Raw genomic sequence first — 14,996 nt, forward strand, 5'->3', positions numbered from 1 at the left:
GAAGTATAAAATCTTAAAACCACTCTGGAGAGCTGTGTATCAATTATTTCTAATATTAAACATACAGCTCCTCTATGACCCAGGAGTTCTAAGGGGAAAAAAAAATTCCTAAAGAGAAATGTGCCTGAAGTATTTGCCTAGGAGAAATAAAAACATTTGCCCAAAAATGACTTACGTTAAGACTATCAAAAGCAGCTTTATTCAGTAGTCAAACCTGGAAACAACCTGAATGCCTATCAGCAGGGTATATAAATCCAGGTATACAGGTATCCCATGTTTTTTGAAAGTTTGCCTTATGCCACTTTAACGAAAGACCTACATTAGTATCTGCTTTTGCTAACTGGATGGAACCGAAAGAGGATTTCTGCTTTTATGAAAAAACAACGAAAAGCAAAAATAGCGTTCAACATTTGTTTTTCAAAGAGCCATTGTAGAGGCAGTATGCACTCCCAGCAGTGAGAGTGGCAAGGCCAAATTCTTCATTCCGAATCTACCCTCAGCTTCTCAGTTATCAAGCCTCCATAACTCTAAAATGTGTGAGCATTAGTGCTTTAGCTTGGTTTTGTGCATTAGCAAGATGTGTCCTAAGGAATCAGAAGAGCCTAAGAGAGGTTATCTTTGGGGTCTGGGAATGCTGAAAAATTTTTCCATATGAATTAACGGTTATTGCTTCTTCGCCTTACACCAATTTCAGCTTATGAAAGGTTTCATAGAAACAGTTTACTTTTGGATAATGGGGGAAACCTGTATTCACATGATACTACACCACTTAGCAATAAAAAGGAATTAACTGCCGATATATGCAACAAGATGGAGGAATCTCATAGACACTATGCTGAGCTCAAGAAACTGAACGCTGTTAGGGTGGCCCGTGAATGAAACAACAAGCAGGACAGAGTTTATTCACTCTCCACATCAAGAGAGATGTCAGCCATCAGCTTCTGTTGGGCTGGGTCTTGTAAGGGTTTTTGTTTGTTTGTTTTGGTTTCGTTGTTGTCTAAAGGATATGAGGGAGGTTGCAGCTATGTCCACGGAAGGTGCTGGAGGGGGTTGATTCTTGGCCAGGTAGTGCAAGCGGTGGCAGGTTTCTCAAGGGGTTCTGTCCAGGGCTCATCTGGGTTGTGGATTGTAGTCAGGCTAGAGAAGAATATGCTTTGTAATTGGGGTCTCTTTTCTGAGAAAGTAGGGCCCTGTGACTTAGAGAAACAGAGTTAGGGCCAAGTGCAGACACCTGTGAGTTTTGTCTATAAGCTTGGCTCCGGGTGGGACTTTGAATAGATTCCTTTCCAACACAAACTGGTACTGATTCTCTTTATAGAAATTTCTAGAACAGGCAAAGCTAAATTTTAGTGCAAAGAGAACAGTGGCTACCTCAGACACCCGGGTAAAAATTGTTTGAGAAGGGGTAAGGGAGAGGTGAGGAAATGCTCCTTATCTTGATAAAGGTATGGCTCACCTGGGTGTATATATTTGTCAAAAACTCATATAACTCAATGCTTAAGATTTCTGTACTGTAGGGCCCAGTGCAGGCCACCCCTAAATGTAATCACACTAGAATATTGATTATTTTGAATTGAAGTACCTTGGGAAATGACTGGTACAAAGAAACTCAGACCCTCCTTTGTCCCCCTGAAAGCAGGAAACAAATCTCTCATATGAGAAATATTCTCCCTGTCCTAAGAAACAAAAAGACATCCTTATCACCAGATATAAGAACTTTCAAGTCGAGAAGGCTATAGGAATAAACCTTGCTACCTTTTTACTAATCTACTGACTCAGCCCAAATTCCACTTAGAATTATTTACTAATTAAAGCTCCCAAACACATGTTTTTCTTGTCCTATAAATTCCTCATAAGTCTATCATCTCTAAAATATATAGAAACTGCCTGCCTTAGTCATTTCTTTGGAGTCTCAATTTCATTATTGAGTCTTTGTGTGTACGTAATAAAACTTCGTTTTTTCTCTGTTAATCTGTCTCAGGTAAATTGAATTCTTAGTCCAGCTGGAAGAACTTGAGGGTAGAGAGAGAACGGTCCCTTTCCAACAGTCTTTAATAATTTATATAAATTTATCTCAAAAAAGAATTATAAATAGAAGGAATAAAAATTCTAAGAATATAAAAATGTAAATAATCAAGTTAATACACACTTTGAATGACTGAAACGTGCCTAAACATTACCTCCACCATCCTTCTTAAATAACTGCTAAAGAAGCTATCATTAACAGATATGCATCTTTTTTTCAACTTTCTATTCAAATGCATAAAAATAATTTACTGAAATGGCATCAGACTCCACAAAATTTTTCAGCTCGTATATTTTACCTGAAATAGACGTTGGGCAGGGATGTGCTGCGCATCAGAGGTTGCTTCGAGGAGAGCCGAATCAGCAGCGAGGCGCAGGTGCCACTGGCGTAGACCACTCTTGGCGGCGAGAAAGCCAGATCTTCTGGGTCTTGGGAGAAACCGCTCTTCCTGGAGGATGCCTGATCTCGCGAGATCTCGAGATGTCAGGTGTTCAGTGGGGGTTGGCAGGGCGGTCCTGGTATCCTACTTTTACTTTTTTTTAACGGCTTACTCGTTTAAATAGCTGAGAACTACTGCATCACATAGATATGCTGTCATTTATTTGAGTAGTCTTTTCTTAGATGCTTAGGTTGTCTTCAATATTCACTTTGCATAAACAATTCACATTAACCATTTTGCACAAATTCTTAACAGTGTAATATTAATTCATACGTATGCTATTTAAATTGTGATGCTTTTTGCTTATTGTCCACCAGTTCTCATACCTGCCAAAGGGATTGAATGTATCCTTTTTCATGGAGTCATCATATTTAGTTTTTGAGTGCAATCTATGCACTTACCAGTTGCGGGGGGGGGGGGGGGGGGGGGGGGGGGGGGGGGGGGGGGGGGGGGGGGGGGGGGGGGGGGGGGGGGGGGGTGGGGGGGGGGGGGGGTGTGAAGATGATGACTCTAAGAAAGAGTCTTCACCCAGCCCCTGGGATGGGTGGGAAGGAGAACTTATTTTAAACTCCTTCCTACTCTCTCATTACATATGCTATGGTGACAGAGAGAAAATAAAAAAAACAATTTGGCCCTAACAAAATAATTGCCTAAGTTTCAATGCTTAAAAGGGTCCCTTTTCCAAAAGGTGTGAGAAGATTCATTCTTTTGAAAAAATTGTGTCACCAATTCTTTCAAGTATATATTCTACTTATTCTGTTTACACATTTCATAATTCTTCCCAACTCAGTGTGTTTCAGTAAAATTTACAGAAACTGCCTCTGTTATCAGTAATTATGCATTAAAAAAGATTGTAGTCAATTGCTACTTGGTTGGAAACCATTTATATTATAATATATTTTCCTATATTCCCATATAACCAGTTATTAGGGATGTGTGAATGGTGACTTCTTCAGTTGATTTTTCATTTTAATTATGTATAAATAATTTAGCTTGCAGGCTTCCAAATAGACACAGCCAGTCCTCCTTTTCTGTGTATTCAATTTTCATATTAGCCAAAGCTGTAAACTTTGCACTGATACTCTTAAAATTCATTTTGTATTTAAAATGTAGTATTTTTAGTATCATCGCTAAGAAGGATTTCAAAATATTACATCAGGCATATCACACAGTGCCTTCCATAGTGTTTCTTCTCCCTGATGACTTAATATTATGTGACATGTCCCCCACTCCCAACTTCTCTCTGGACTTTCCCAAGATTCTTTGGCACTATGATATGTGGATTTCTAATCTTACCTCTCTGAACCCTCTATTTCCCCTTTCATTGTGTGTGGTCATTCTCAAGTTTCAAGAGGTCTGTACTTTTTTTTTTTTCTATGAAATCTTCCCTTAAGGGGAATGTATTTACAACTTCAAAATATCAGTTTCCTAGGAGTATTTCAAATATATACTTGCCATGATTTCCCATTTTAAATGTAGCAGAAGACATCCAGCTGCCTACAGGTAATTCCTTTTCAATATCTTATTCTGTCACCTCCAAGAAACTCACCCAGATCTGAATACAACATTCTTCTAAACCAACTTCACTTCTTTCATTTTTTGTTTTCCGTGAATAGCACAGCATTTCGTACTCTTTATAATATCCTCTGTACTTTCCTTTCTTTCTTTCGTTCGTTCGTTCATTCGTTCTTTCTTTCTTTCTTTCTTTCTTTCTTCTTCTTCCTCTTTCTTACTTTCCCTTTCATTTTACTTTTTCTGCCATCACTCTGCCATAGCAGGATCTGTAATCAATGTACTATCTGATCTCTAAGTGTACATCTTTACCAATTTATCTATACTACATAAGCTGCTTCCCCATCTGCTCTCTCCCACTCAAATCCCATTGTAGACAGCCTTGCTTCACCCACACATTCTCCATGAAATGCTCGTTCACACTGATCCCTTCCTTCTCTCAACTCTAGTAGTCATCTGTACAACAGATAGGTCTTTCATGATCTACTACATCTTCTGGCTCTTACAGCCACGGAAGCATGTGGGGGCAGTTTCTCACAATCCAAATTCACTTATTTTCAGAGCTGTTTGACTGCCTGCCTCTTTAAGTAGAAGCCAAAGAGGCTATGAGCACCTTGCTCATTTTCAATATATTGATACCAACCTCTCAGGCCATGATCCTAAACCCGAGAAAGAAGTATTTGACGTTATGTTTTTACCCACCATCTTCCAATAAGCGGAATTATCAATGCTGTTTCACTGCAGTAATTTGCTTGCTTGAACTTAATTCCTAAGTGACTATTTTTAAAAATACTCTTGAAAGGCTGAATATGCAAATGGACATTGGTCAGATGTCATATATGACAATAGAACCCTGACCCAGAACCTTTGCAGGAACCAGTGCAGAAAACTAATCACAGCCTCTGCAGCAATTGGCCGAAAACACATGAGTTGTTCAGTGACTGCCAACTTCCCTACTTTTTTTGCCCTTTTGACCCAGGAGGAAGCCATCCTAGTCCATCACATAGGATGCACCACATCTAGTTAGCCCACCTCCAGCTTTCCCGTGCCCATGTCCTCCAACCGGAGCACACCCGAAGCCATTCCTGCCCCCTTGACTCTAAAGATTTCCACCTCATTGCCTGCCATGGTGTCTCTGCCAAACTCAAATCATGGTGACTGACTCCCTTGCTATAGTAAGCTTTGAATAAACAGCTTCTGTTTGTTCTCATTTGGATGGTCTTTATTTATTTCCACACTCTTAAATAATTTGTTTTGACCTTGATTCAAGCATAATTGAAATCACTTGCAAGTGATGGCATCTTCATCTGTATGTGCCTCATGCAGAGAAAGTTTGAATCATTGCAGTTATCAGTGTTTATTTGTTGGGTAGTGATGTGGGCTGGCTGTTAGGATACTGCTTTCTGTCCCTTAATCACACTGTGTATAGAGCAGCCATTATTATGGATGCAACTGTATTTGCAGGTCATGAGTATTATATATGGAAAAATTATTAAGCCTAAATGCAGTACTTTAGATCAGGAAGGGGAGAAAGGACCCAGATGCCCAGATCACTACCTGGAAGTGTAACAATATCATCTCATTATCAGTCCTTGTCTTTAAAGGTTTCCCGAATTTTCCAGGTGCCAAGGCTGGAAACACACACTTTTTCCTCCTAAATGTTCAATTCTGAAATCACAGAACCACTCCAGGCCTGGGGAAAGCTGCAATCAATACCCTTTTTAATCTGCACTTTCAGTGAACACAATTTAGCAAGGGTATACAAGTAAAGCATTTTCTGATCCAAAAACAATAGGAACACAGAGCTATAACGCTGTATCTATGTCTCCGCTGATATCCTGAAAGAGCAATTTAATTTTGCAGCCAGCCATGTGTAATTCGAGTGTGACACATTAACAAATGGATGGCTGGTCCATCTTCCTGGCTTCCTGTCAGGATCTGGCTCTCTTGATGCCTTTGGGCATGTCAGTGGGAGCTTCAGCCCATTCAGAGCTGCATCTGAAGGAATTAGGGGACATAAATGTGAACTGATGAGGACAGCGGCTGTGAGGCAGGAAAATTAATAGTCTCATAGAAAACAATATGCAATGTAGTAACAAATCAGGGGAAATTGACATTTTACTTAGTTCCTTGGAACTATTTTAAATATAATATAGAGAATTTAAATTATTGTTGGGTTTATTGAACCTATTTAACATCTGCCAGAATTTAAAAATAAGTAAATCAAATGGAATGCTAAACTGTAATTGGATTTCTATTGTATGTCTTCTGTATAACATTGGGTTGCCCTGGGAATATTAGACCTGATGTAATTAACCTGAGCTTGTCCTAAATGTCTTCCAGAGAGAAGCTGGAGGGAGAGTGGTGAAAAATGTCTCAGTAAGGTTGATTAGGATATACTCTGGCATACAATCTTTCCTCAAAGTAAAAATTCATTTTAACCAGGATTCCAAGCAGGATATGACTCTTCCCACCAGAATCCAGGTTTACAGGTCTCTCCCAGCCTCACCTTGACCACTTGCAAAAAGCAACAATTCAGCAGGAATTTCTTGGGTTGAAAAAGAGAAAAGAGAGATGAGAACCAAGACTACAACAAAACTTACCCCTGGTTACACTGGCCAAAGTTATCGTTAGAGTCATCTATTTTTATTAGAATCACATGTTTATAATCTACTGGTTATATTTTATAATGTGCATAATAAACCGAATGCACCTCTTTTTATAGGCTGCTGGCCTATCATTTCTAACAAATTTTTTAAAATAGTTTTTAGTTATTTTAAGAATAGCTCTTCAGATATTGCTAAATACAGAAGTAGAGAGCAGCTACAACTTCACTTTATTATCTGCAAGATTTCCTGATGAGAATTAGGTGAAACCAAAGTTTTTACAAAGTTGTGTTCTGGAGAAATTTTTCTCTATTTGAATATGCTGTCAATGGCAACTGGATCACACACTAACTTTGTATTGCCAACACCCTGTCTTAGTCATCATTGAATTTTTGGTGCATAGGTAGTTTCTGACGTATGACAGACCCCAGAAAAGATATGGTTAATGAAACTCATAAAAAGCAATACAAAATCACTGAATATATGAACTTCAGCAAAAATCTTTTAAAAATTACATTGGAAAGGGTATAACCTACAGCAGTTACTTAAAACAGTAGGTAAATGAATGCATTTATATTCATTCATAAATTTTATCATATATATATATATGAACATTTGAAAAAAAAAAAGGTGAAGTAGATTCAGGTTTGAAATTTTGATGACATAAAACGACCATATACTTGTCATTACTATTTAAGGGCCTCTGAATGAAGAATCTTCTAAGAACATCAAATAACTTAGTCCTCTGACAGTTAAACTAAACTGTCAGTTTTAGCTGGAAAAGTAGGCCTTAGCTAAAAGCACCAGCTTCGAGGTGGAGCAAGATGGCAGAGGAGTGGGAGACCTGGATTTCGTCTGGTCTCAGGAATTCAGCTGAATAGGGATCAAGCCATTCTGAACACCTACGAACTCAACAGGAGATCGAAGAAAAGAATAACAACAACTCTCTGAACAGAAAAGCGACCACTTACTGGAAGGTAGGACGTGCGGAGAAGTGAATCCGAGGCGATATTCGGGAGGATAGACGGCGGGGGAGGGGGCCTCCGTCGGCTGCTTCTGGCAAGTGATAGAGCCGCGGAGCACAAAATCGGAACTTTTAGAAGTCGGCTCCGTGGAGGGATGTCGCTCCAGTGGCTAAGCTGGGGGTGGAACCCTCGCGGGACAGTGTGGTCTCAGGACCCTCGGGGTCACAGAAAGACGGGGGGTGCCTGAGTGCAGCAGAGCTCCCAGGTATCAGAGCGGGGAAGCCGGCTGCAGAGACGGAGCCAAGGCCCGGGCTCTCAGCTGGGGGTTGCCATAAACTGTGACCCGCGGCCCAGGTGGGCCACTGCTCCTCCAGCAGGGACCCAACAAGCGGCAGAGCCGGGGAGACTCCCCTTCCTCCCCTGGGAGGAGCGGCGCGGGAGCACACCGCAGGGATCTGCTGGGTTTGGAGACTCCACCCAGGTTGGGTGCCAGAGATAGAAACACTCGGTCACAGGCCAGGTGAGCATGGGGTGTGGCCGGAGACCGGGGACACGGGAGTGACTGCTTTTCTCTGCAGGCGCACTGAGGAACAGGGCCCCCAGTTCTCAGCTCCTCCGGGCAGAGATTGGGAGGCCACCATTTTCACTCTAGTCCTCCAAAGCTGTGCCGAGAGCTTGCAGGGAACAAAAGCTCCTCAGAGCAAACCCGAGCAGATTACTTAGCCTGGACCGACAAGGGCGGGGCAATTCCGCCTCTGGCAAAAAAATTTGGGAACCATGGCAACAGGCCCCTCCCCCAGAAGATCAGCAAGAACAGCCAGCAAGCCAAGACCAAGTTTACCAATCAAGGAGAACGAGAGAACTCCAGCACTAGGGGAATACTGCACATAGAATTCATGGCTTTTTTACCATGATTCATTAGTTTTTCAAAGTTAATTTTTTAACTGTTTTTTTTTAAATTTTTTCCCTTTTTCAACCAACATTTTATCAATCCCTTTTTTAAAAAAACATTTTTTATTTTTCATTTTTAGAATCATATTTTATCCCTTCATAGTAGTTACCCTTATTTTTGGCATATATATATAAGTTGTTCTCTCTTTAAAATTTTGAGATACAATTTCTTCTGTATTCAACAACTTCTTATCTTATCAATTCCTTTTATAAAATCTTTTATAATTCTCATCTTTGCAGTCATCTTCCATCCCTTCAATGTATCAACCCTTATTTTGTACATATTTTAGTCTTTCTTCCTTTAAAATTTTAGGAGGCACTTTCTTCTAACAGACCAAAATACGCCCAAAATCTAGTGTGTGGCACTGATCTATGCACTAGCCTGATCATATCTGATCATATTCTGTTTTTTTGTTTGTTTTGTTCTGTTTTTGTTTGTTTTTATCTTTTTCTTTTTCTTTTTTTTTTTCTCTTTTTTCTTTCTTTCCCTTTCTTTTCCCCTGGTTTCAGGTCTTTTCTGATTTGTATAGAGTATATTTGCTGGGGACATTGTTAACCTGTTAGCATTTTGTTCTCTCATTCATCTATTCTCCTCTGGACAAAATGACAAGATGAAAGAAACCACCTCAACAAAAAGAACAAGAGGTAGTACCGTCTGCCAGGGATCTACTCAATAAGGACATCAGTATGTCGGACCTACAGTTCAGAATCATGACTTTAAAGATACTAGCTGGGCTTGAAAAAAGCATGAAAGTTATTAGAGAAACCCTTTCTAGAGAAATAAAAGAACTAAAATCTAACCAAGTAAAAATCAAAAAGGCTATTAATGAGGTGCAAAATAAAATGGGAGCACTAACTGCTAGGATAAATGAGGCAGAAGAGAGAATCAGCAATTTAGAAGACCAAATGATGGAAAATAAAGAGGCTGAGAAAAAGAGAGATAAACAACTACAGGATCACGAGGGCAGAATTCGAGAGATAAGCGATATGATAAGACGAAACAACATTAGAATAATTGGGATCCCAGAAGAAGAAGAAAGAGAGAGAGGGGCAGAAGGTATATTGGAGCAAATTATAGCAGAGAACTTCCCTAATGTGGGGAAGGAAACAGGCATCAAAATCCAGGAGGCACAGAGAAACCCTCTCAAAATCAATAAAAATAGGTCAACACCCCGACATCTAATAGTAAATCTTATGAGTCTCAGAGACAAAGAGAAAATCCTGAAAGCAGCTCAGGAGAAGAGATATGTAACCTACAATGGTAGAAACATTAGATTGGCAACAGACCTATCCACAGGGACCTGGCAGGCCAGAAAGGACTGGTAGGGTATCTTCAGAGCACTAAACGAGAAAAATATGCAGCCAAGAATACTATATCCAGCTCGGCTGTCATTGAAAATTCAAGGAGAGATAAAAAGCTTCCAGGACAAACAAAAAGTAAAAGAATTTGCAAACACGAAACCAGCCCTATAAGAAATATTGAAAGGGGTCCTCTAAGCAAAGAGAGAGCCTAAAAGCAGCATAGATCAGAAAGGAACACAGACAGTATACAGTAACAGTCACCTTACAGGCAATACAATGGCACTACATTCATACCTTTCAATAGTCACCCTGAATGTAAATGGGCTAAAGGCCCCAATCAAAAGACACAGGCTATCAGATTGGATTAAAAAACAAGACCCATCAATATGCTGTCTGCAAGAGACTCATTTTAGGACCAAAGACACCCCCAGATTGAAAGTGAGGGGGTGGAAAACCATTTACCATGCTCATGGACACCAAAAGAAAGCTGGGGTGGCAATTCTTATATCAGACAAATTAGATTTTAAAACAAAGACTGTAATAAGAGATGAAGAAGGACACTATATCCTACTTAAAGGGTCTATCCAACAAGAAGATCTAACAATTGTAAATATCTATGCCCCTAACGTGGGAGCAGCCAATTATATAAGGCAATTAATAACAAAAGCAAAGAAACACATTGACAACAATACAATAATAGTGGGGGACTTTAACACCCCCCTGACTGAAATGGACAGATCATCTAAGCAAAAGATCAACAAGGATATAAAGACTTTAAATGAAACACTGGAACAAATGGACTTCACAGATATACTCAGAATATTCCATCCCAAAGCAACAGAATACACATTCTTCTCTAGTGCCCATGGAACATTCTCCAGAATTGATCACATCCTAGGTCACAAATCAGGTCTCAACCCATACCAAAAGATTGGGATTATTCCCTGCATATTTTCAGACCACAATGCTTTGAAACTAGAACTCAATCACAAGAGGAAAGTTGGAAAGAACTCAAATACATGGAGGCTAAAGAGCATCCTACTAAAGAATGAATGGGTCAACCAGGAAATTAAAGAAGAATTTAAAAAAATCATGGAAACTAATGAAAATGAAAACATAACTGTTCAAAATCTTTGGGATACAGCAAAGGCAGTCCTGAGAGGAAAGTATATAGCAATACAAGCCTTTTTCAAGAAACAAGAAAGGTCTCAAATACACAACCTAACCCTACACCTAAAGAGCTAGAGAAAAAACAGCAAATAAAGCCTAAACCCAGCAGGAGAAGAGAAATAATAAAGATCAGAGCAGAAATCAATGAAATAGAAACCAAAAGAACAGTAGAACAGATCAACGAAGCTAGGAGCTGGTTCTTTGAAAGAATTAACAAGATTGATAAACCCCTGGCCAGACTTCTCAAAAAGAAAAGAGAAATGACCCAAATCAACAAAATCCTGAATGAAAGAGGAGAGATCACAACCAACACCAAAGAAATACAAACAATTTTAAGAACATATTATGAGCAACTCTATGCCAGCAAATTAGATAACCTGGAAGAAATGGGTGCATTCCTAGAGATGTATCAACTACCAAAATTGAACCAGGAAGAAAGAGAAAACCTGAACACACCTATATCCACTAAGGAAATTGAAGCAGTCATCAAAAATTTCCCAACAAACAAAAGCCCAGGGCCAGATGGCTTCCCAGGGGAATTCTATCAGACATTTAAAGAAGAATTAATACCTATTCTCCTGAAACTGTTCCAAAAAATAGAAATGGAAGGAAAACTTCCAAACTCGTTTTATGAGGCCACCATTACCTTGATCCCAAAACCAGACAAAGACCTCATCAAAAAGGAGAATTACAGACCAATATCCTTGATGAACAAAGTTGCAAAAATTCTCACCAAAATACTAGCCAATAGGATCCAACAGTACAATAAAAGGATTATTCACCACGACCAAGTGGGATTTATCCCTGGGCTGCAAGGTTGGTTCAACATCCGCAAATCAATCAACGTGATACAATACATTAACAAAAGAAAAAACAAGAATCATATGATCCTCTCAATAGATTCAGAAAAAGCATTTGACAAAGTACAGCATCCTTTCTTGGTCAAAACTCTTCATAGTATAGGGATAGAGGTTACATACCTCAATATCATAAAAGCTATCTATGAAAAACCTACAGCGAATACCATTCTCAATGGGGAAAAGCTGAGAGCCTTTCCCCTAAGGTCAGGTACGCAGCAGGGATGTCCACTATCACCACTGCTATTCAACATAGTATTAGAAGTCCTGGCCACAGCAATCAGACAACAAAAAGAAATCAAAGGCATCCAAATCGGCAAAGAGGAAGTCAAACTCTCACTCTTTCCAGGTGATATGATACTGTATGTGGAAAACCCAAAAGACTCCACTCCAAAACTGCTGGAACTCATACAGGAATTCAGTAAAGTAGCAGGATATAAAATCAATGCACAGAAATCAGTGGCATTCCTATACACCAACAAGACAGAAGAGAGACAAATCAAGGAGTCAATCCCATTTACAATTGCACCCAAAACCATAAGATTCCTAGGAATAAATCTAACCAAAGAGGCAAAGGATCTGTACTCAGAAAATTATAAAATACTCATGAAAGAAATTAAAGAAGACACAAAGTAATGGAAAAATGTTCCATGCTCATGGATTGGAAGAACAAACATTGTGAAGATGTCAATGCTACCTAGAGCAATCTACATATTCAATGCAATCCCCATCAAAATACCATCCACATTTTTCAAAGAAATGGAACAAATAATCCTAAAATTTGTATGGAACCAGAAGAGACCCCGAATAGCCAGAGGAATATTGAAAAAGATAAGCAAAGCTGGTGGCATCACAATTCCGGACTTCCAGCTCTATTACAAAGTTGTCATCACCCAGACAGTATGGTACTGGCACAAAAACAGACACATAGATCAATGGAACAGAATAGAGAGCCCAGAAATGGACCCTCAACTCTATGGTCAACTAATCTTTGACAAAGCAGGAAAGAATGTCCAATGGAAAAAAAGACAGTCTCTTCAACAAATGGTGTTGGGAACATGGACAGCCACGTGGAGAAGAATGAAATTGTACCATTTCCTTACACCACACACAAAAATAGACTCCAAATGGTTGAAAGACCTCAATGTAAGACAGGAGTCCATCAAAATCCTAAAGAAGAACACCAGCAGCAACCTCTTTGACCTCAGCCATAACAACTTCTTCCTAGAAACATCGCCAAAGGCAAGGGAAGCAAGGGCGAAAATGAACTATTGCTACTTCATCAAGAAAAAAGCTTTTGCACAGCAAAAGAAACAGTCCACAAAACCAAAAGAAAACCGACAGAATGGGAGAAAACATTTGCAAATGACATATCAGATAAAGGGCTAGTATCCAAAAATTTGTAAAGAACTTATCAAACTCAACACCCAAAGAACAAATAAACCAATCTAGAAAAGGGGAGACGACATGAACAGACATTTTTCCAAAGAAGACATCCAAATGGCCAACAGACACATGAAAAAGTGCTCAACATCACTCGGCATCAGGGAAATCCAAATCAAAACCTCAATGAAATACCACCTCACACCAGTCAGAATGGCTAAAATTAACAAGTCAGGAAACGACAGATGTTGGCGGGGATGCGGAGAAAGGGGAACCCTCCTACACTGTTGGTGGGAATGCAAGCTGGGGCAACCACTCTGGAAAACAGTATGGAGGTTCCTTAAGCAGTTGAAAATAGAGCTACCATATGATCCAGCCATTGCACTAATGGGTATTTACCCCAAAGATACAAATGTAGGAATCCGAAGGGGTACGTGCACCCCAATGTTTATAGCAGCAATGTCCACAATAGCCAAACTATGGAAAGAGCCAAGATGTCCATCGACAGGTGAATGGATCAAGAAGAAGTGGTATATATACACAATGGAATATTATGCAGCCATCAAAAGGAATGAGATCTTGCTATTTGCAACAACATGGATGGAACTGGAGGATGTTATGCTGAGTGAAATAAGTCAATCAGAGAAAGACATGTACCATATGACCTCACTGATATGAGGAATTCTTAATCTCAGAAAACAAACTGAGGGTTGCTGAAGTGGTGGGGGGTGGGAGGGATGGGGTGGCTGGGTGATAGACATTGGGGAGGGTATGTGCTATGGTGAGCGCTGTGAATTGTGCAAGAGTGTTGAATCACAGATCTGTACTTCTGAAACAAATAATGCAATATATGTTAAGAAGAAAAAAAAAGAAGATAGCAGGAGGGGAAGAATGAAGGGTAGTAAGTCGGAGGGGGAGATGAACCATGAGAGACAATGGACTCTGAAAAACAAACTGAGGGTTCTAGAGGGGGGGGATGGGTTAGCCTGGTGATGGGTATTAAAGAGGGATTCTGCGTGGAGCACTGGGTGTTATGCACAAACAATGAATCATGGAACACTACATCAAAAACTAATGATGTAATGTATGGTGATTAACATAACAATAAAAAATTAAAAAAAAATAAAAGCACCAGCTTCAAACAACTTTTAAATTGGTAGGTATAGATTTTTTGTTTTGTTTTGTTTTTTGTTTTTTCCCTAATTAAGCAACCAAAGTAGAGGCCCAAGCCAATTGTTAAGAAAATTTAGCTGGAAAAATAAATTTCATCTGAGGAATTTTTAAAATGCAGATTTCCAGGGATCTTTCCAAGTTCATTCTGCTTTAGTGGGTCCACATGAGGCCAAGAAGCTGAGTTATTAACATCTCTGGTGGTTTTGATGTAGGTATCTATGATTTCACTCTGAGAAACACTGATCCAAGCAGATTTAAGTTATATTTATTAGACTAAACCTGCAGCCCAGAAAATTACATTAACATGTCTGCAGAAGAAGTAAAACGAGACAGTGACAAAAGGTAGCATAGCCTGGTGGTAAAGGGGAAAAAGATGCAAAAATGGATGTGCTCATAGGACTGCCCTAGGGAGATACAGTGGTCCAAAGTAGGTATAGGAATTAGACAAAATTGGTCTTTAGTGTGTCTGGCCCCATTGTCAAAAACTAGTCAAATGGAAGGACTCTCCTTCAATTACCTAATTACAATGTTGTCTGCCTTCCTTTTTGGGGGTGATCTGGTATTTACAAACCTTTTTCAATATTATAAATTGGCTTTATATTTAACTATACT

General features: G+C 39.5%; 1 long non-coding RNA gene across 1 annotated transcript in view; it reads right to left on the minus strand.

Annotated features, from left to right (window-relative positions):
- The window catches only part of LOC113927668, a 108,986-nt gene extending 106,556 nt beyond the window's left edge, over positions 1-2,430 (minus strand). The window contains exon 1 of the long non-coding RNA XR_003521701.1: positions 2,325-2,430. This is a non-coding gene — a long non-coding RNA (uncharacterized LOC113927668). The remainder of the gene's footprint in view (positions 1-2,324) is intronic.
- Between the last annotated feature and the right edge of the window lie 12,566 nt (positions 2,431-14,996).

This window comes from Zalophus californianus, chromosome 7 (assembly GCF_009762305.2).
Source record: "Zalophus californianus isolate mZalCal1 chromosome 7, mZalCal1.pri.v2, whole genome shotgun sequence".
Lineage (NCBI taxonomy): Eukaryota > Metazoa > Chordata > Mammalia > Carnivora > Otariidae > Zalophus > Zalophus californianus.